Source organism: Eleutherodactylus coqui, chromosome 2 (assembly GCF_035609145.1).
Source record: "Eleutherodactylus coqui strain aEleCoq1 chromosome 2, aEleCoq1.hap1, whole genome shotgun sequence".
Classification (NCBI taxonomy): domain Eukaryota; kingdom Metazoa; phylum Chordata; class Amphibia; order Anura; family Eleutherodactylidae; genus Eleutherodactylus; species Eleutherodactylus coqui.
In genome coordinates this window covers 324,284,474-324,305,360 of record NC_089838.1, presented here as the reverse complement: position 1 = coordinate 324,305,360, position 20,887 = coordinate 324,284,474, and the positions used below count along the sequence as shown (strand labels likewise).

General features: G+C 47.5%; 2 non-coding genes and 1 pseudogene across 2 annotated transcripts; all 3 read right to left on the bottom strand.

The window, feature by feature from the left end:
• Positions 1 to 10,801: 10,801 nt before the first annotated feature.
• On the bottom strand, positions 10,802 to 10,886 carry TRNAR-UCU (transfer RNA arginine (anticodon UCU)). Its single transcript is given in 2 exon segments — positions 10,802 to 10,837; positions 10,850 to 10,886. It is a non-coding gene; the product is annotated as a tRNA-Arg (tRNA).
• Positions 10,887 to 12,570: 1,684 nt separating this feature from the next.
• Positions 12,571 to 12,655, bottom strand: TRNAR-UCU (transfer RNA arginine (anticodon UCU)). The gene is given in 2 exon segments: positions 12,571 to 12,606; positions 12,619 to 12,655. It is a non-coding gene; the product is annotated as a tRNA-Arg (tRNA).
• Positions 12,656 to 13,873: 1,218 nt separating this feature from the next.
• Positions 13,874 to 18,142, bottom strand: LOC136610294 (craniofacial development protein 2-like; annotated as a pseudogene).
• Positions 18,143 to 20,887: the final 2,745 nt, after the last annotated feature.

Below are 20,887 nucleotides of genomic sequence, written 5' to 3'. Positions count from 1 at the left end.
GTGTCCGTCAGAATGTCCCTAATCCTGGGTACTGGGTCTGCCATCACAGGCGTCAGGGGTGTGCCCTTTAGGAAAGCCGGTAGTTCCGGGTTACCTACTAGTGGGGGTAAGTGGGCCCGGGGATGTAATCAGCTCGGACTTGATGGCTGGGCCAATCCAGGCACTGAGTAGGTTTTCAATAAAAGGCGAGAATCCCAAGTCTTTGTGCCTATCTCTTCCGGGGATCCAAATGCACCCTCGCCCCCCAAAAAGCGCCGAGTCCTGCTCTGCCTCCACCCATCTTTTCTGGTCCTTACCGTGGAACAAGTCTAGCACATATTTGGTTAAGGATGCCCTGTGATAACGTGAAAAACTGGGGACTCCCATTCCTCCACTTGCCTTCGGGCCTGATAGGGCCCTCCATCTACGCCTGGGCCTGTGGTTACCCCAGATAAATCTCATAACTAACCGCCGGATCCGAGCCAAAAAGGCGCCTGTTAGTTTTATGGGGACTGTCTGAAAGGCGTACAGGAATTTGGGGAGGGAGTTCATTTTGATTGTATTTATCCTTCCGAACTAGGACAGTGGCAGAGACTTCCATTTATCCAAGTCTTTTTCAAGGGCTGTAAGCAGCGGGGCATAGTTTTTTTTTCAAAAAGTTTATGGGGCTCTGTTGTTATGACTGTTCCTAGGTATCTTATCCCTTCCTCTCTCCATGAGAAGGGAAATGCTAGTTCTAGGGATTCTTTCTCTCCTCTGGGTAAGGTTACGTTTAACATTTCAGATTTATTAAGGTTTACTTTGAAGTTAGAGAGTCCACCATACATCTCAAACTCCTTTAGGATGCAAGGGAGTGCTATTCTGGGGTTGATGACGTAAATCAGCAGGTCGTCTGCGTATAGAGCAACCTTGTGTTCTGTCTGGCCCACCCTGACCCCCCCCCCCCCCCCCCCCCCGCACGTTACGATTGGCTCTTAAGGCGCTTGCTAGTGTCTCCATCACCAATATGTAAAGGAAGGGAGACAGGGGACAACCTTGCCTGGTGCCATTGTTAATACTTATTGGCTGAGAAAGTTGTCCATTGACTCGTACCCTAGCGGTAGGGCTATGATAGAGGGCTAGCACCTTACTCAAAAAGCGCGGGCCTATGCCTACCATCCGCAGAGTCGCCTCTAGAAACCTCCAATCCACTCTATCAAAAGCTTTCTCAGCGTCCACGGACAGCAGGCACAGTGGGTCTTCCGAGCGATACGCCCTTGATATAATAGCCAATGTTCTAATTGTGTTGTCCCCTGCCTCCCTTCCGGGGACGAATCCCACCTGGTCCCTGTCTATCAGCGAGGGGACAAGCGGTCTCAGACGAGCCGCCAAAATCCCTGAATAGATTTTGGTATCTATGTTTAGAAATGATATGGGCCTGTAGCTACCGCAGGCAGAGGGGTCCTTTCCTGGTTTAGGGATGACCGTTATAATGGCCTATAGGGCCTGCGGTGGAAACGAACATTCGTGCGATATGGCGTTAAAGGCATCTAACATTATGGGGGCCAGCGCTTCCCCGCAGATCTTAAAGAAACGTGGGGTGAAGCCGTCGGGTCCAGGGCTCTTTCCCACCTTGAGGGCCCGAATACCATCGGTAAGTTCCTCAAGTGAGAAGTCCTCCTCCAGTGAGTGGCTCTCGGTTTCAGGGACGGTTTTGGGGCAGTTTTGTAGTAGATAGGCGTCCTGACCCTTTATTATTTCTTCTGGGCTTCCTGTGTGTTCTGTCTGTAGGTTATATAGTTGATGATAGAAAGAATGGAAACTGTCTAGGATTTCTGTGTTAGTATGTACCTGCACCCCTTTTTGTGACTGGATGGAAAATACGTATGTCTGTGGGGATCTCGGGTTAAGAGCCCTAGCTAGCCCTCTACTACACTTGTTCCCGTATTCCTAAAAGCTGCCCTTTGCCTTATCTCTCTGACATAGCGAGGTTTGATCCAGCAAGAGCAGGATTTGGCTGCGGACATCTGATATCTCTGCCACCCCCCGGTCCGAAGGCGCCGCTTTGTTGGATGACTCCAGGAGACCCAGTCTAGCCAGCAGGCCCTCAAGTGTACTACTTTCTTTTTTCAAGCGTGCCCCGTGGGATATAAAAATACCCCGTAGCACGCATTTAAGAGCCTCCCATTTAATTGGGGCTGGGGTATCGTCCAGTTGGTGATTGGTTTTAAACTGCTCTATCGCCAACTGGATCTCCTGCAGACAAGCCCTGTCGTTCAGCAAATTATCGTTGAGCCTCCAGTTGCTAATTGTGTTGTCCTTCCGACCCCACTCTAGGGACCCCCAGACCGGAGCATGGTCCGACCACAAAAACGCCCCTATTGAGCACTCCGGGCCCCTATCTAAAAGTCTATGTGAGAGGAATTGGTAGTCTATGCGGTGATAACTGTTATGTGCTGAGGAGTAGTAACTGTAGTCCCTGACCTTGGGATGTGGTACGCGCCACATGTCTACTAACCGAAGATTTGTCAACTCCCTCACTAGTCTGCGTGTTAATAAAAACTTTTAAATGACATTTGTAAATATGAAAATTTTTCTATATTGCACATGAAAATTAGGATTTCCACCCCCAAATGGATCCCCCTGTTCAGTGTTCAGAAACATACCTATTGTGGCCCTAAGGCCCAAACCAAAACGAGCAGCTGGTGGCTTTCGGAACAGACCTTTTGCTTGATTGGGGGTGGGAGATCCATACACTCCACGTCGCTAGGTATTTGCTATGCCTCATTTTATCTCTGGCGCATAATTCTTCCATATACCCCAACCTATCCATCGAAGAAATACATTGGATTACACTAATCAACAATCTGGGTCCTGCTTCCAATCTATGAGGAAATAGAGGTGACTTGATCCAAGAGCTTACAGTCAGAGAAAACGGGTTACACAAGTAGGTAGTGCTTGTTCTCTGCAATGGTTCAGCCATCTTTATATAAAGAGTAGTCTACATAAAGATGTATGAGCTAACCGCTCCTTGTGTATGTACGAATAGAAGTGTATTATGTAGTGAGGGGGATACTGTGGGACAGGGATTAGGGTCTGTGCTATTAGGTAATATGATAATCTGTTTAGACATGCTTAAAACTGTGGATTCTGATTGTCAGGGTAGCATATGTCAGAGAACCGATGCAGCTCTGTTGAAGTCTTGTAGATAGGAGTGGGATGTTTGGATTAAAGAGGAACTTAAGGCCCATTTACATGCAATGATTATCACACAAAATTAGATCAAGTTATGGCATATGAGCAATATTCATTATATGTAAACGCTGCCATCGTTCACTCTTCGGCTGATTGATGATTTTAAGGTATGCTTAAGGCCTTTCACACGGGCTACAAAACCCATGTATGTGAAGCTCATGGTTTCCAATGGGTTTGTTCAAGCTACAAAACATTTCTTATGTGAAAGATCCCATTGGAAAGCATGAGCTTCACATAAATGCGTTTTGTAGCGAGATTTCCCAGGTCATCTCCACGACAGCACCACCTGAAATCGCCTCCTCCTGATAGGACAGGAACACACCGAGAGGTTAAAATTCTCCCCCGGTCCTCCCCTCCTCCCGTGTTTTCCTGTCCTGCCAGGAGGCAGGATCACTGAGAGGGGCTGGTGGAGATGCCAGCCTGAAGATCTTACCAGCGGATGGGAGGGCAGTGGGTCAGCCTGTCCTCCCTTCCTGCAGAGCGACTCCCGGAATGCCACATGGGGTGGTTCCCCCGGGCCAGGTTCCTCCTGCGGCTGCCCATAGGGGGGGGGGGGTTCAAAGCAGGGCTCCAGCTCTCCTCAGGCGCCGAGCTTCCTGGATCCCCTTAACGCGTGTTGAGGGGGGCGGGGCGCCACACCATGTGACTAGCGCAATGACTTCATCGCGGCAGGCTTGGCGGGGCGTGGCTGGGCTTAAATTTAAAGGTGCCAAATTCAAAAAATAAAAACAGGAACCTGAGAAAAGATGGCGCAGATCAAGTAAGGGCCAGTCAGTGAGTGTTTGGCTTACTGCCCCAAGAGTGTCTGCAGCACCAGTAGCAAAATATGAGCGCTCCAGCACCAGAGGTTGCGGAATGTTCAGTCGCAGCGGGAACCGTAAGTAGCCAGTGGGGCAAACAAGCTCATGCATATTCGTGTACGTTATTGTGAATGTTGCATCCTTATATGCAAAAATTTTGTTTATCTGCCAGGGGGATAAAAGGGATGCCTCTCCTAGAACCAAAGCGAAAAAATGCGCAGAATGCGGCGGAAGACTGCCGGCTTCGCATGTGAAGTCATTGTGCAAAACATGCATAGTCAAGGAGGACGTCAGGAAGCCTGTCTGAGAGGAAGTACGGTCAGCCCTGACAACTCCAAAAACGCCACCAACGGGGGGCATCAGGGGAGAAACGCCGGAAAAGGGCGTATAGCCCAGAGGAGCACTCAGACTCTGAAGAGAGTTCGGGATCAGAACCAGAAGAGCTGGTGCTCGAGGAGTCCTCAGAAGAAGAGGACTACAAAAAGTACCTCTTCCATAGAGAAGACCTAGCAGAACTCATCAAATCCATTAGATCCACACTGAAGATGGAAGAGCCCAAAGAGCCCCGCACCATACAAGACGAGGTCTTTGGGGGATTAGGGGAGAGACAGAAGCATACCTTCCCGGTCCACAACAATATCTCCAAGATGATACAAAAAGGGTGGGAAAAAAACCCGACGCGGGATCCTTCTCCAGAGGGGTTAAGAGACGCTATCCGTTTGAGGAGGAGGTATGCGCGAGTTGGGAAGAAATACCCAGAGTGGATGTCCCCGTGGCTAAGAGGAAAACCTTGCCCTTTGAAGACGCCACACAGCTGAGAGATCCAATGGATCGGAAGGCGGAGGGCCTATTAAGAAGATCCTGGGAGACAGCCGCCAGTACACTCAGACCAGGGGTCGCAGCCACGTGTGTCGCTAGAACCCTGGGGGTGTGGCTAGAGCAGCTGGAGCTGCATATTTCAAATAAAACACAGAGGGAACAAATTATAGATTCCCTCCCTATACTAAAAATGGCCACCAATTTTTTGGCGGACGCAGCGGCGGAGTCGGTGAAACTCTCGGCGAAAGCAACGGCCTTAACCAACTCTGCCAGAAGAGTCCTGTGGCTAAAGTCATAGTCAGGTGAGCTGGCATCAAAAAAATAAATTATGGTCGCTCCCTTTTCATGGCCAGTTCCTCTTTGGTCCGGATCTGGACAAGATCCTAGAGAAGGCATCAAATAAAAAGAAAGGATTCCCGGAAGAGAAACAGCGTAAAGGGAAGACCTTTTTCCGGGCCCCAGCACAACAGTCGGAACCGTATAGGGGCAAGGGCAAGACAGGCCGCTGGAGTTACCCCAAGGGGGGCAGAGGGAGGAGCTTCCTCTTCAACCCTCATCAGGGGGATCCAGCCAAACAGAAGCCCTGACGCCATCCCAGTGGGGGCGAGGCTGCAGAGCTTCGCGAATCGATGGGCCTCAGTTTGCAGGAGCCCGTGGATCCCGGAGATCCTGCAGCAGGGATACCAAATCGAACTGGTGTCCCTCCCAAGGAGAAGATACATTACTACCAGAGGTCCAGTGCAACAACTGCACCCGCTCCAGCAGGCGGTTCGGGACCTACAACGTCTAAAGGCAGTGTCCTTCGTGCCACAGAGAGAAGAGACCTGGGGGCATTACTCCAGACTCTTCCTAATAAAGAAGCCTGGCGAAGGCTCAATCATGATAATAAATCTAAAGCCCCTGAACACCTTCGTCAAATATCGAAAGTTCAGGATGGAGTCGATCGCTTCAGCAGTAAGGTTGATTCCCAAGGGAGCCTACATGGCATCTATCCACCTGAAGGACGCCTACTTTCATGTACCAATCCACAGGGACTCGCAAAAGTACCTAAGGTTCGCGCTAGAGATGGGCAAGAGGACAAGACATCTCCAATTCAGATGCCTGCCCTTTGGAATCTCCTCGGCACCCCGCATCTTCACGAAAATCATGGCGGAGGTCGCAGCCTACCTGAGGCAGAGATCGATTCTGATAGTCCCCTATCTGGACGACATCTTAATTATAGCAGAGTCCAGAGAGCTCCTAGCAAAAAACTTGGCAACGGTGCTCAACCTGCTACAGTTTTTAGGATGGATAGTAAATTGGGAGAAGTCCAGCCTAGACCCCAGCAGGGAGAAGGTGTTTTTAGGCATAACACTCGATTCAGAAGCTCAATGCTCCTTCCTCCCCGAGACAAAAGTCCAGAAGATCCGACAGATAGTAGAATCCTTCCTTCGGAGACGGTAATGCTCAATCCGGGAGGCTATGTCTCTCCTGGGAAGCCTGACATCATGCATCCCGGGGGTAGCATGGGCTCAGGTGCATACCAGACCTCTGCAAGCAGCGGTTCTCTCAGCATGGGACGGCAAGCAATCCTCACTAGAAAGGAGAATGCAGATAAGGAACTCAGTGAAAATATCCTTGCGCTGGTGGACATCCCCAGGAAATCTGCGAAGGGGGGTCCACTGGATACTGAATCCGGCTGTGCAGGTCACGACAGACGCAAGCTGGTGGGGGGGGGGCACACGTCGGAGACAAGCTCCTATAGGGCCCATGGCCGCTGGGGATGAAACACCAGTCCTCAAACTACAGAGAACTGCAGGCGATCTGGAAGGCCCTCCTGCACCTGGGGGATGCAGTAAAAAAACTAGCACATAAGAGTGCTATCGGACAATACCACGGCAGTAGCCAATATTCGGCACCAGGGGGGCACAAGGTCGCCAGCTCTACAAAGCATCACGCAAAGAATCTTTCGCTGGGCGGAGGGCCGCATCCTCTCATTATCAGCAGTACACTTGAAGGGATCCCTGAATCAGAGGGCAGACTTCCTCAGCCGAAGGCGTATAGACCCAGGGGAATGGTCTCTATCCCAGGAGGCATTCCGGATCGTGACGGACAGGTGGGGTCTCCCACAACTGGACCTGTTCGCATCCAGACAAAACGCCAAGGTAGAGAACTTCTTCTCCCTCAGACCGGAGGACCGGCCAACAGCGGTGGACGCCCAGAGCCAGGATTGGGGAGGAGAACTGGTGTACGCCTTTCCCCCAATTCCGTTAATCCCAAGGGTGTTGCAGCACTTCAGGTCACAGGCATGCACTCTGATCCTAGTGGCTCCCTTTTGGCCAAGGCGGAGCTGGTTCAGCCTTCTAAGAAACCTGAGCATTCAGGAGCCAGTCACCCTTCCGGCTCAAACGAATCTACTAACACAGGGGCCTTTGAACTACCCCGATATAAGCAGACTCCATTTAACAGCCTGGATACTGAAGAATCCATACTGAGGGGCAGGGGGTTCTCGGACAAGGTAGTAAGGACACTAAGTAGAAAAGAGACAACCAACCGCATCTACCAAAAAATCTGGAAGAGGTTTATCTCTTGGAGACAGACTCATCGAGCAGCGGTGCTGACATCCCATTAATCCTGGATTTCCTGCAGGAGGGCCTGGATATGGGCTTCTCCCCGAGCACCCTAAGGGTCCACACGGCAGCCCTTAGCACCCTATTCGACACTAAGCTAGCAGGGGACAGGTGGATCAGTAGATTCCTGACAGCGGCAGATAGGTTGCGACCTAGACCTACCAACATATGCCCAGACTGGAACCTAAATTTGGTCTTGGGGGCCATGTCAGCGGAACCCTTCGAACCAATTGAGGGGCTCTTAATAAGAATGCTCACAATTAAAACAATCTTCCTAGTGGCCATTTCCTCAGCCAGACGGGTCAGTGAGCTACAAGCCCTATCTATCCGCCACCCGCTCCTCAAGATAACGGAGACCAAATTAGTCTTCAAAACGGACCCGACCTTCTTGCCTAAAGTAGTGTCTCCATTCCATAGGGCCCAGAACATCCCCTCGTTCTATAATCACCCAAAAGACGAGAGAGAGAGAGCCCTAAATTGCTTAGATGGCAGGAGAGCAGTCCTGAGGTACATCCATGCCACAGGCCCATGGAGGCAGGACGACAACCTGTTTGTCCAATTCTCAGGCCCTAACAAGGGGAAAAAAGTGGCTAAAAGCTCTATAGCCAGGTGGATCCGCCTGGCCATTAGCGAATCATATAGGACCTTGGGGAAGGAGGCCCCCTCGGCTCTTAAAGCCCATTCCACGAGGGCAGTAGCGACTTCATGGGCCGAGCATAGCTCGGCATCCGTGGAGCAGATATGCAAGGCAGCAGTGTGGAAAAAGCCACACACTTTTGTCAGACATTATAGGGTAAAAGTGCAGCTAGATGAGGACATGACCTTTGGTCATATGGTCCTCTCGGCGGCAATCCCACCCTAGAATAACTTTAGTTGATACGTCTCAGGTGGTGCTGTCGTGGAGACGACCTGGGAAAAGGGTGATTATACCTACCTGATAATCGGGTTTCCAGGAGTCTCCACGACAGCACCCGTACATTCCCTCCCTAATAATAATAATATTTTTTTTTTTAAAAAAGGGTTATAGATATATATTTAAAAAAAAAAGAAATACCAGATAGGTAAAGCATTTTTAGTTAGCTCCTACCCCGGCAGTTTCGTTATAATACACTGAGGAGAGGAGGACGGGGGGGGGGGAGATTTTAACCTCTTGGTGTGTTCCTGTCCTATCAGGAGGAGGCGATCTCAGGTGGTGCTGTCGTGGAGACTCCTGGTAACCCGATTATCTGGTAGGTATAATCACCCTTTTTGTCACATGTGTGAAAGAGGCCTCAATCTATGGTTCACCCGCAGAGAGATAACAGGGCCCGCACTCTGTTCTGACTCAGAGATTACATTGTATTCTGCCAACAGCCCCTGCAAGAACAATGAAGCCTTTATGCAAAACAATTACTAAACCTTTCAATCCTTTAAAAGATTGTCTTTGCTCTTTGTTTTGCAAATAACCTTTACACTAAAGGCCATTTACACGCAAAGGTGGGTGATTAGATAGAGAAGATAGGGATGGTGCAGCATAATCTTATGCATAAGAATGGTAAGTGTAAAATGCATTCAATAATGGATGGGTAACCAGGCTGGGGCCTGCCTGAGGCATTGGTGTAGCGGTTGGTTAAAAAGATAAACCCAGCTATGGTGGTTAGGATATACTGGAGAGAGAAAAGTTTAGTGTTGGAAATAGAGATGAGTCGTGAGCTACAGTAATGAAGATGAGAACCGAGTAGGGACATTGAATGTTCATTTGTGATATGTTCAAGCAGAAGCCCCTACCTGTAGACCTAAGACCAAACTACCTAACGAAATGCAAATCCCTTACTACAGACGCTAGACCATTCTGGGACTGCCGGAATGGAGAAAGGCGAGTAAAATATGAGAAAGATGCATTATGGAGGAGACTTGCTCTTTAGTAGTCCTGGAGCTCTCTCCCTTTTGAAGGACATTCTGATACAGTTTGTATCTCCATTTCTGATATATGATGTAGTTATACATAATACCCTCATTGTCTGTAACCCCCACCCCCTTAGAAGGAATATAGAACTTGAATACAAGATATAATACAGCTATGAAGGCCCTAGTACCCTGTTGTACCACATCTGGCTTGGATACAAGATGTGATACAGGGAGACATGGAGGCATATAGCTTCTGCTGCAAATTGCTCCACATACATGTTCTGCTGGTGACCGGGCAGCCACAGTAGTGTAACAGCGTTGTGGAGACCTGCCTAAGACACCATGCTGAAAAATAGCTCTTGGAAGCCACCATGTATCGCTGACTTGTCATTGTCTCTCATACCACTACTAGGGGTGACCGACTGTCATATGCGATAGTCCCCCCAGACCATCACACCAGCAGGGATCAGTGTGCCGCCCCACAGCAAAGCTAGGATTGAGGCGCTGACCCCAAGGTCTCCAGATATGAATATGCATGTCAACAGCATCCAAATTAAACCTGGATTCATTGCTGAAGAGAACTTGGCTCCACTCCGTATCGTCCAGTTTCATTTCTTGATGACACCACTGCAAACGGAGGTGACGGTGCATGTCAAGGGCAGCCATGTGCGTGTAAATCGTTCTGGCAGACATGGGGTGAAAGGATGGTGCTACCTGTCTCTGGATGGCGGACAGCGAAATAGTTGGAGTTGCTTGCGCTTCTCAGACGGTCACATGCTCCTCTTTACTGGTGGTCTGTTTGGGGGGGGGGGGGGTCAACTTTTGAGCCCTCACACATCCACTGGTCCCAACACCTCGTAACAGTCTGGTCAGATGCTCCTCTCTACTGGTGGTCTGTCGGGGGTCCTGAGTCCAGTCACCTTGTGTGCCCCCATCCACTGGTCCTAACAGTCTGGTTAGAACGGCTGGTGGGGGACAATTCATGGATACAACCATCCAGCTTCTCCCATCCCAATAATGCGCCCCTCTCAGACTCTGGTAACGGGGTGAAATCTCTTCTCTGCGTTGTAGAGACATGAGTGTACTAATACATTGTGACCAGCTAGCAGCTCCATAAAGAAATCAAATAGGTCTATATAAGATCACTATACAACTACTGTTAGGATTCCTGGAGGTCGCACGTCTCCGGTACAATGTCTTAAGCAGCTGGTGTCCCTGTGCGTCTCACAGGTCGTACACAGCTAAGAACGTCCCAGACTAATGTTATTTTTGAAGCTCTAGTGTGTCCGAATCTCCTCTTAGATATTGGCGTTCTCTTCTAAACTGAAGTTACACCATCTGTAGGAAAGTGTATTTGCAAGCCACAGTAACCCCTCTCACTTCTCCGAGGTTATGTACTATATATCTACTAGGTGTAGTATATCACTAGCTGGAGCATGGAACCTTCTACATAGGACAGGGGGTAATAAAAAGCGACTCTGGTGGGACTCGAACCCACAACCTTTGAATGACTGCACCAGCTAGAAGTCCAATGCGCTATCCATTGCGCCACAGAGCCTGTTATATGATCACCCTCCTGGCCTGATCTACCTCTACTAGCTTAGATATAAGATATGATACGAGCTGGCATAGAGGCTCTGGGACTCAGGTAGGCCACCTCTAGCTTGGATACAAGATGTGATATGGTTGGCATGGATGTTCTAGTACAATGTTCTACCACTTCTAGCTTGTATACAAGATGTGATAAAGTCAGGCATCGGGGCTCTAGTACCCTGTTGCACCACCTTTAGGTTGGAGATAAGATGTGATACGGGCGGGCATGGATGCTCTAGTACCCTGTTGTATTGCCTATAGCTTGAATACAAGATGTGATGCAAGAAGGCATGGAGGCTCTAGTACCTTGTACCTGCTCTAGCTTGGATACAAGATGTGATACGGGTGGGCATGGAGGCTCTAGTATCCTGCTGTACCGACTCTAGCTTAGATACAAGATATGATATGGGTGGGCATGGTGGCTCTGGGACCCAGTTGGACTGCCACTAACTTGGATACAAGATGTGATACGGGCGGGCATGGAAGCTCTAGTACCCTGTTTTACCACCTCTTGCTTGGTTACAAGATGTGATACGGGCGGACATGAAGACTCCAGAACCCTGTTGTACCGCTTTTAGCTTGGATACAAGATGTAATATGGACGGGCATGGAGGTTCTAGTACCCTGTTGGGCCGCCTTTAGCTTGGATGCAAAATGTGATATGGGCGGACATGGAGGTTCTAGTACCCTGTTGTACTGCCTCTAGTTTGGATACAAAACATGATATGGGCAGACATTGAGGCATACAGTTTCTGCGGCAAATCACGAGTGTCAAAGGTAGAACATCTAATGGCTGCCGTGAGACCAAATGTCCTTCAGCCAAGAGCCTCAAAATAGTTCTGACAGACACCAGGGTGTAATAATCGCACCACCTGTCTCTGGATGGCGGACAATGAAACAGTTGCTGCTGATGCTTGTCAGACGACCAGGCAATCCTCTCTACTGGTGGTCTGTAGGGGGCGTCCTGAGCCTGGCCACCTTGTCTGCCCTCACACATCCACTGGTCCCAACACCTCCTTACAGTCTGGTCAGATGCTCCTCTCTACTGGTGGTCTGTAGGGGGGCGTCCTGAGCAGGTCACCTTGTGTGCCCCCATCCACTGGTCCGAACACCTTCTAACAGTCTGGTCAGAACGGCCCGGTGGAGGACAATTCATCGCTACGACCATCCAGCTTCTCACATCCCAATAATGCGCCCCTCTCAGACTCTGGTAACGGGGTGAAATCTCTTCTCTGCGTCGTAGAGGCATGAGTGTACTAACACATTGTGACCAACTAGCAGCTCCATAAAGAAATCAAATAGGTCTATATAAGATCACTGTACAACTACTGTTAGGATTCTTGGAGGTCGCACGTCTCGGATACAATGTCTTAAGCAGCTGGTGTGCCTGTGCGTCTCACAGGTCGTACACAGCTAAGAACGTCCCAGATTAATGTTATTTTTGAAGCTGTAGTGTGTCCGAATCCTCTATTAGATATTGGCGTTCCCTTATAAAGTGGTGAAGTTACACCATCTGTAGGAAAGTGTATTTGCAAGTCACAGTAAACCCCTCTCACTTCTCTGAGGTTATGTACTATATATCTACTAGGTGTAGTATATCACCAGCTGGAGCATGGAACCTCCTACATAGGACAGGGGGTAATAAAAAGCGACTCTGGTGGGACTCGAACCCACAACCTTTGAATGACTGCACCAGCTAGAAGTCCAATGCGCTATCCATTGCGCCACAGAGCCTGCTATATAAGCCCCCTCCCGGTCTGATCTACAAGACAAGAGCCAGAGGGTGGTGCAAGGGTGGACAAAAACTCCTGTGCCCCCTCCTCTTCATCTCCTCCTCCTCTCAGCTACAAGTTGTCTCTAGTCCGGAATAGGAACTCTTCTCATAGAGAGTACAGGGAGCATGGGCGGAGTATAGAAAGTATCTACACTAGTCCTCGTGTGTTCTATACAGATTGCAGGGAGTATACAGTGACCATGGGTGCAGTATAGAAAGTATATATACTTGTCCTCCTTGAGCCCTATAGACAGTGCAGGGAGTATATGGGATCCATAGATGGAAAATAGAAAGTATCATACTTGTCCTTGTATGCCCTACATAGAGTGCATGGGATATACAGGGACCATGGGTAGAGTATAGAAAGTATATATACTTGTTCTTGTGTGCCCTACAGAGCCTTAGGGGATTATATATTGGAAGATGACTCCAACCTACAGATTAGACACTATGTGCCTTACATAAAGTAGAAGACTTGGAGAGGCAATATAAACTTGTTCTTATGCGTTCTATAGGCAGTTCAGTGAAGAAACATGGAGGAGGGTATAGATTACAGACTTGTTCCTCTGTGCCCCATAGAAAGTGAAGGGAGCTTATAGACTTGCTGTTTTTTGCCCTATAGAAAGTACAGGGAAATAACCATCATCACAGGCTATCACTCATGATTGCCTTTCAAGTATGGAGTCTTTGCAGTGGGTACGTAGGTGACTATAGAGACCTTTTCTTGATCCACAGGTTCTTTTGCAGTAGGGATATCCGTTTCCAAGTGGAAGACGTCCCGACAAGGGTTGACTTGACGTGCTTTCCTCTTGATACAATTCTCCCTTTTTCCCTCCCTTCGTGCCTCTTCGAAATCCACAGCACTGTTGGTAACAGCTGACTCTCAAATTGAGCTCTCAAGGGCTTCCTAGTTCTCGAGGTTTGTGCCACTGTTTTTAAGGTTAGCTTTAAGCCCATCTTTGAATCTCTTTTGCTGTTCACCAACATTCCGGTTTCCATTCTTGAGTTGAGAGTATAGTAATTGCTTTGGGAGACTGTATATAATGAAGCATTCACACAACGTGGCCAGTCCAGTGAAATTGATGGCGAAGGATCATCACTTCAGTGCTGGACATTTGTCCGTCTGTCCTCCTAAGAGATTTGCAGGATTTTTCAAAGGCAAAGCTGATGGAATCGTTCTAGGAGTTGAGAGTGATGTTTGTAGACGTTCGTAGGTCCACGTTTCCCATTTGCACGCCGGTGGAAAGCTTCCCATCAACAAAGTGCAACATCATAGCTATAAAGATGGAAAATAAAGTTGGAGCAATAACACAGTCATGTTTGCCCCCTGACTCCACCTTAAATGGGTCACTTTCTAAGCCATTGTTGTCCAAGACTGTTGCCATCATGTCATCATCGATGAGCCACAGGATGTTCACGAATTTATTATAGCAGCCACTTTTTTGGAGGATAGTCCAAAGACCATTGTGGTTCACTGTTGAATGCCTTTGCAAGGTCAATGAAAGCCATGTACAGTGGTTGGTTTTGTTCCCTGCATTTTTCTTGGAGTTGTCATGGCCGTGAAGATCATATCCACTGTTCCTTTGGATTCCGTTCTGGGATTCCGGGAGGATGTGTTCTGAAATGGGTAGAAGACGGTTTGCAAGGGTCTTGCAAGGATTTTCACAGTGGAAGTTAGAAGGGAGATACCTCAATAGTTTCTATAGTCTGTTCTTTCCTCCTTTTTGAAAAGGGTGATAATAGTGGCATCCTTAAAGTTGGCCAGGATTTTCTCGGTCGCCCATACTTTTTTAATCAGCTGGTGGAGTTGTTGTGTCAGCTCAGGTCCACCCTCTTTAAAGATTTCAACAGGAATCCTCTCAGGTCTGCAGGTTTTGTTATTTTTTTAATTGGCTGATGGCTTTGCTGTCTTTCTCCAAGCTAGGCAGTGATGCAAGCTCGTCTCTGACTTGTTGCAGGATTTGCAAGAGAGCCTTTTCAGCCACGTTAGAACTCCAGTTAAGGAGGTTATGGTAGTGCTCTTTCCAACGCAGTGCAATTGATTTTTTTGTCCTTTAGAAGCTTGGTTCCATCTGATGAACGTAGAGGGTGTATACTATGATTTGTTGGGCCATAGATGACCTTTGTGGCTTTAAAGAAACCCGGTGCACCATGGATATCTGTCAAATGTTGGATTTCTTGAGCCTTTTTTGTCCACCAGATGTTCTTGAGTTCTCTGGTCCTTCTCTGGACCTCAGCTTTTGCACTAGTGTAGATTTCTTTTTTTAGCAACACAGTTGGTGTCTCTTTGCCTTATTTGGAAGGCTTTCCTATTCTTATCGATTAGCTGTTGGATCTCGTTATCATTTTCATCAAACTAGTCTTGATGTTTCTTAGTTTGGTATCCAATGATTTCTTCACAGGCTGTAATAGTGGAGATCTTCAGTCTATTCCAATATACCTCAACATTTTCAGGGTATTCCATTGAGAGATGATCCTTGAGTGTTGTTTGGAGAAGGGTTCATTTAGAGGGCTCTTGAAGGGCTTGAGCGTTTGGGGTCAATCTTGATGGCCATTGTAGATCAAATTAACCTGTTGTCTGTCCAGCAATCATCAGTGCCTGTCATGGCTCTTGTGAGAAGTACATTGTGGCGGTCTCTGGTACGTGTAATCACATAGTCCAAGAGGTGCCCAAGTTTTGACCTGAGGTGCTTCCATAATGTCTTACACTTATTTTTCTGGTGGAAGAGTGTGTTGGCGATAACAAGGTTAAGTTCCACACATTTGGTATGAAGTAGGATGCCATTCGAGTTGCTGTTTCCAACTCTGTCTTTTCCTATAGTCCCTGGCCACAGGTCTAAGTATCATCCGGCTCTTGCATTAAAATCACCCAGGAGGATGATTTTGTCCTCCTTGGGTATCTTGATAGGATGGTGTCCAGCTGACAGTAATATATTTCCTTGATGTCTTTGTCAGCACCTAATGTTGGTGCATAGGCACTTATGACAGTTGCCTGCTGGTTTTTGGCAAGATTATTTCGGAGAGTTGAGAGTCGTTCAGTGATGCCGACGGGCGCTTCAGACAGAAACTTCACCAGATAATTTTTAATTGCAAAGCCAACTCCGTGTATTCTTCGTTCTTGTTCAGGCAGGCCCTTCCAAAGGAAGGTGTAGTCTCCGTTTTCTTCCTTCAGCCATCTCTCTCCTGCTCTGTGGGTCTCTTTGGAGAGCTGCTATATCAATGTTAAAGCGCTTCAGCTCCCTTGCTACAATAGCAGTCCTGCGCTCAGGGCGTTCATCGCTTGCGTTGCCTAATAGTGTCTGAATGTTTCATGTCCCGAAGTTCACTTTTCTTTATTGACCACAAGGTGGTGACCCTTCGGGATGCGGTGGTCCAGTCAGGTAAGAGAGAGGCAGACTATGCTTAGGGCACCTTTTCTAGCCCCCTCCCCATGTGGGGTGAGCAGAGTGGGTCCTAAATAGGGTTGCTCAGTCATGGATACCTTGGTCCCTGAGATAGAACGACTGAACCCATATCCAACGCCCATGTGCCAGAAATGTGGATGTCCGACCCTGCAGCAGGGGATAAGATTTGGGGTTGGTCACAGAAGTACTATGGAAGGTACTGTATGGCTCTCATTGATTTCAATGTGAGAGAAGCCATCTATTTCTTTCTGGCTCCGACCCCAGGGAAATCAATGCGCCCATCAGGGGAATTTATATGTTCTCTAGCACTTCCGTCTCTGTCCAACTCTGCTGCAGTGAGTGCGGGGGCTGGAGATCAGGTGATCATCCGGGGGCTTAAGCGTGGGATTCCCACCAATCAACTACTCCAAAGGTTAAATGCCTGGAAAACTCCTTTAAATATCGTTTAGGGCCAGTGGCGTTGCTAGCGTCTTAAGAAATCAGTGGCACAAGCCCCAAGTTATATGTCGTGCTTCCCCCTCAAAAAAGAAATGATATACTTACCACATAATGTTGGTTCCGCTATACAAGAACCAAATGATGCCGCTCACCAGGACTGCAACCATTGTCATTAAATACTGACTAATATTACCTAGCGTTACTAAATAAACCACTATACAGACATATATCACCAATAATAACACTATACAAGGCCCACATAATGCCGCCACACCATGACTACTACATAGTAACCGAATAATATCATCACACTGTTACTGAATACAATTCATAGTACAAAGACCCCTATTACCCCCAGTAGTCCCGTAGTGTTACATACCAGCTCTGTACAGGTGTAAAGTGCAGTTACTTCCAGGGATCACAGGTGACGTCTTCTCTGACTGTAGTCGTTGACTTTTCCTGTCTTTTTCTTTTAGCCCAGACCGCCATGATGACTTCTTCCAACCACTTTTGTCTGCAAAAGAGTATTTTTGACTCCTCACTTTTCCAGCATCTCAATAACCTTTTCCCAATTTACCTAAACTCCCCATTTAGTTTCTATCCCCAGTTATGTGTCTTTTGATGCCACATCTGCCCCTATTACTGTATGTGCTGTGTGAATAGTGCCCCCAAATACCATACTTCAGATATAATGTCATAATGGTGCCACACAAACAGTACCAGATAAAAACAATAGTGCCAGATAGATCACACCCAAAAGGTTAATACTGCACCACACAGTAAAAGGGCCATCTGCTGTACCCCAAACAGTGATTGTATTCTTCTCAGCCTCTTGCCCCTCCCCCCCATATTAATAATACCCACCGTAGTGCCCCTTACAAAATAATAATACCCTCTGTGTGCACCTCTTGACAGTAATAATGCCTAAGTGCCCCCTTTAAAGGTAATAGAGTACCCTTTCAAAATAAATAGTGCCCCTCCTTGAAGGTAATCATTCTATTAATGCCCCCACACTCAATTATTCTAACCCCCACTCAATATTGGTGCCCCATAGTGCCCTTATTTATATAGCCCTCCTAGCACCCCAATTTACTAATGGTGCTGCTTAGTGCTCTCACACTTGGTCATTGTGTCCCCCACTCCAAATTGGTGCCCCTAACTCAGTAATAGGGATTACTTACTGTATCCAGCGCGCCTACACTCAGTAAGTGCCCCCAACCCAGTAATAGTGCCCGTAATTAGTTATATTATCCCCTCACTGCCCACACTCCAAAATGGTGCCCCTTAATGCATCACACTAGGAATTTGCTAGCCCATTATTGCCTCCTTGGTGCCCACTCTATTACTGTAACCCTAGTCAATTATTGAACCCTTATAGTGCCCCCTAATAGTGTTACCTATACCCCCCCCCCTCCCCCCGCATTCTACACTCAATAATGAAACCCACTTCCATAGTGCCAAAGTAATAAAGAATCATTCCTCACCTACCCGAACGGAGCGCACTCTCTTCACCTATGAGAAAAAATGGCTGCCAACGAAGACAGGGAAGTGTTTTGTGTCTCTGATTCTCACATCTCCCGGTCTGTTATTAGTGTGGAACGGCATTTTCGGAAGAGGTTTGGTGACGTCTCTGTTGGTACCATTTTGGAGTACAGATGACTACTGATAGTTTTTATACATTTTTTTTTTTTTGAAGATGGGATGACCAAAAAAGTGCAATTCTGACGCCGTCCATCGTGCCGGGTAAATAACATCTGACCTTGATAGATCCGACTTTCATGGACACCAAATATGTTGTTTGGTTTTTATTATAAACTAGCGTACCCGTCGCACGTTGCTGCGAAGACATACATACATACATTCGTTTTTATATATCTAGATGACGGCAGCAGCGACCACTGAGGTTTTGTAGGCCGCTGCTTCCCCCTTGCAGGCTGAATAAAATAGCCATTGTGTGGAACATCCAATTTATCCGGCTGCTGTGGCTTCTTGGGAAGATAGCCTAGTACATGTTTGCCCACTTCCAACTCCAATGGAGACTGACTGTAAATGGCTGGCGTGCTCTAGTATTTATGGTTCCAAGCTGTACGTGTCATTGCATACAGTCTATCTATCTATCTATCTATCTATCTATCTAGGTTATTGCATACAGTCTGTCTATCTATCTATCTATCTATCTATCTATCTATCTATCTATCTATCTATCTATCTATCTATCTATCTATCTATCTCCATATCTATCTATCCCATATCTATCTATCTATCTATCTATCTCCATATCTATCTATCCCATATCTATCTATCTATCTATCTATCTATCTATCTATCTATCTATCTATCTATCTATCTATCTAGGTTATTGCATACAGTCTGTCTATCTATCTATCTATCTATCTATCTATCTATCTATCTATCTATCAGGGTTATTGCATACAGTCTATCTATCTATCTATCTATCTATGACATCAGGAAATGAGAGAATTAGATTCCGTACGTAAAATTTGAATGCTAATTCTTTGGCGCTTTGAATTGAATAATCGAGTTGGGACCCATTAACTTTTCCTATTTATCACATAATCAATGCTCGTGCCAAATTTCACGTTTCTATGACATTGGGAAGTGAGAGAATTAAATTCCGTACATAAAATTTGGACGCTAATTCTTTTGCGCTTAGAATTGAATAATCGAGTTGGGATGAGACATAAGGCCTTGCCCATAAGCATTCCCCAACCTCCAAGAACTGAACCTACCTACCTGAATGAGATTTTGTAGGCCGCTGCTTCCCCCTTGCGGGCTGAATAAAATAGCCGTTGGGTGGAACATACAATTTATCCGGCTGCTGTGGCTTCTTAGGAAGATATCCTAGTACTTGTTTACCCACTTCCAACTCCAATGGTAATTGGCTGGCGTGCTCTAGTGGTTCCAAGCTGTACGTGTCATAATAGAGCCTTAATGACATCACAATGCAGCTTTATAGAACATGTTGGGGCATGTTCAAGGGCGTCCGATGTTGATGACATCAGTGATGACATCACAATAGCAGGTGGCTTACTTATTCGATCTACGTGGGGGGGTGGTAACTTTCGATGACGCTCGCGCGCGCGCCATTTATCGTAGGATAGTTGTACTATGCCTATAATCTTCCCAGGAGTGTACTCAACAACTTCCCAAAGTTTCATGGCGATCGGATGAATGGTGTAGTAGCGCATAAAGGACAAACAGACAGACAGACACGCACGCACGCACACATACATTCAATTTTATATATATAGATATGGGAAAAGGTTTTATTTTATTTTTATTCTTAATACCTACTAATTTTTGTAAGGGATTTATAAAGCTTTTTTACACATTTTTAACTCCGCATGGGGGAGTTGAACTTGCGATGTTTTGATCGCTCCTGCAGTATGATGTAATACCATAGTATTGCAGTACACAGGATGTCCCCCACTTACAGAGGGGTTCCGTTCCAGGACGCTGTTCGTAAGTGCAATTTGTTCGCATGACTGAACAAATGCTTGCAGGGAGGGGGATCGCGGGTGGATCCCGCTCCATACAACGTTGGGTGCCAGCTGTTTCTTACACCCTGCACCCGCCTGCAAGAGCTCCGATAAGCCGCACTGCTCATCGGAGCTGTTACCTCTTTAAATTGAACAACAGCGGTATTTGAAGAGTTAACAGCTCTGATAAGCGTCACGGCTTATGGGAGCTGTTGCAGCCAGGTGCACGCTGTAAGGAACAGCTTGCAGCCAATGTTCGGTGATCCCGTACGGCCTCCCACGATAAGATTGCAGGTTGCCACAGCAGCCGGGGGCCTTCTGAAAGGCCCCAGGGCTGCCTATGCAGAGTGCCTATCAAGCCGTACCTATAGGGTGGCTTGATAGAAGCCTGTCCGATCGCTGTACAGTGTGATGTAATAATATAGCATTACATCATACTGCAGGACAGGCTGTTCGTATCTAGCGAAGTTCGTAACTCAAACGGTCGCAAGTAGGGGAGTATCCGTACTGCCATCTGACAGGCAATCTGCAATGGCAGCCCTGGGAGCCTTCAGATGGCCCCCAGCTGTCATGACAGCCGACAGCCTCACTATATGGAGCCGTATCAATTCTTGATCCCACGCTACACAAGCCTTCATGATGTAACTGTACGTCATGGAGCGTTAAGGGGTTAAACGTGAGTTCTGCGTGCTCTGTCCTGAGGGCCCGGATCCACTCGCAGGATGTGTCATCAGTAGTTGAGTGGCTGGGGTCCGCCATTTGGGAGCCAGCAGATTAGGGTACGGAGTGGAAGGAGATAGCGCCGATCCCTGTGTAGTGGTCAGCACTGGTAATTGCAGGTGCAGCTGTC